General features: G+C 67.8%; 1 non-coding gene across 1 annotated transcript; it reads right to left on the reverse strand.

Annotated features, from left to right (window-relative positions):
• Positions 1 to 1,271: 1,271 nt before the first annotated feature.
• On the reverse strand, positions 1,272 to 1,390 carry LOC129459110 (5S ribosomal RNA). Its single transcript, XR_008649914.1, has one exon. It is a non-coding gene; the product is annotated as a 5S ribosomal RNA (ribosomal RNA).
• Positions 1,391 to 1,609: the final 219 nt, after the last annotated feature.

Consider the following 1,609-nt stretch of genomic DNA (forward strand, 5'->3'; position numbering starts at 1 on the left):
GAGAGGCCGAGGGAAGACGACAGAAGTAGCGCGAGGTCCAGGGGGAAACCTAGAAGATAGAGGCGGAGGGAGCTAGAGAGCGAGAGAGCGCGATAGAGCCTTAGAGGGGAGGCGCCGGGCTCCCGTAGTAGGCGGCGCCCTTTTGAGCAGGCCGGGAGAGGGTGGAGGGGGCTTGGGCTGCGCCAGAACATGGGGGCCAGGAGGTCCATGCGAGAGGACCAACGGAGCGCTGAGACGGGCTGCTTCCTGGATGAACTGCTTGCTTTGCAGGTGGGTTTCGTAGGCTCCTTCCTTTCTTGGCAGCTCCCCGTGCTCTCGCTGCCTTGCGGGGGCGCCCCGAGATTTGCAGAGTGCGCCCGCCCGTTTGGCGGGAGCCCTGGCACCGGGCGCGGCCGGAGGCCTGGGGCTCTGGCGTGTCCTCGGGACTGGAGTTGACACGAAGTGGGGGGCATTGGGAATCCGGGTGCACAGGGACGGTTGTCCTGGTGGCTGGCCAAGGAATGTCCTTCCCCCGGAGAAAGCAGCCCATGCGTTCTGGAGCCGAGGTCTCGGCTGGCGTCTGTGGCACCCGCTGCCCCTGGCCGCCCCTTCCCCCGGTTCGGAAGGTTGCGACGACGGCGCTGGCGCTCGATGAGTGAATCGAATCGCCTGGGCGTTCCGGGAGCGGGAAGGCACCGCGAAGGGCAGGGAACCCGCGTCTGCGCCTTTGGGGTCCGGCCCCCTGCCCTCCCAGGCTGGAGCCGGGCTCCTGGCGGGGCGGCGGCGAGGCGCAAGCGGTGGGATGCTGCTGCCCGGCGTGCAGTAGGGGCGGACCCCCTGCGGGAGGTCCCCGGCGGCGGCGGGGGTGTAGGAGGGCGATGAAGGTTGAGCAGAGTCAGGGGAGGTTGGGAAGCATGGCGACTGTAATGGGAAGGGAGGCCACGGGGAAGCCAAACAAGCCTACAGCAGGCCGGGCGGGCACGGTGGCTCCCGCCAGTATTCCCAGCACTCTGGGAGGCCGAGGCGGGTGGATCACGAGGTCAGGAGATGGAGACCATCCCGGCTAACGGGGTGAAACCCCGTCTCTACGGAAACTACCAAAAATGAGCCGGGCGTGGTGGCGGGCGCCTGCAGTCCCAGCTACTCGGGAGGCTGAGGCAGGAGAATGGCGTGAACCCGGGAGGCGGAGCTTGCAGTGAGCCGAGATGGCGCCACTGCACTCCAGCCTTGGCGACAGAGCGAGACTCCCCGTCTGGAAGAAAAGGAAAGAAAAAGCAAAAAGCCAAGGAAAAGGCCTACAGCACCCGGTATTCCCAGGCGGTCTCCCATCCAAGTACTAACCAGGCCCGACCCTGCTTAGCTTCCGAGATCAGACGAGATCGGGCGCGTTCAGGGTGGTATGGCCGTAGACGCCGAGAGAGGCGCCCGGCTGCCCCAAGAGCCCGGCCCAGCCACGCCCGCCGGATGCCAGCCGTCACCGCCAGCCCGGGGCCGCGGGGCTAGGATCGCGGAACCCGAGGGCCGCTCGCTCGCGGCCTACCCCAGGCTCCCGCGCTTCCACCACATCGGGCCCGCTCCGAACAGGGAGTGCTCCGAGGCGTCAGGGCCCAGGGCCCACGATCCTGCGACA

The sequence above is a fragment of the Symphalangus syndactylus genome, chromosome 19, assembly GCF_028878055.3.
Source record: "Symphalangus syndactylus isolate Jambi chromosome 19, NHGRI_mSymSyn1-v2.1_pri, whole genome shotgun sequence".
Taxonomy (NCBI): domain Eukaryota; kingdom Metazoa; phylum Chordata; class Mammalia; order Primates; family Hylobatidae; genus Symphalangus; species Symphalangus syndactylus.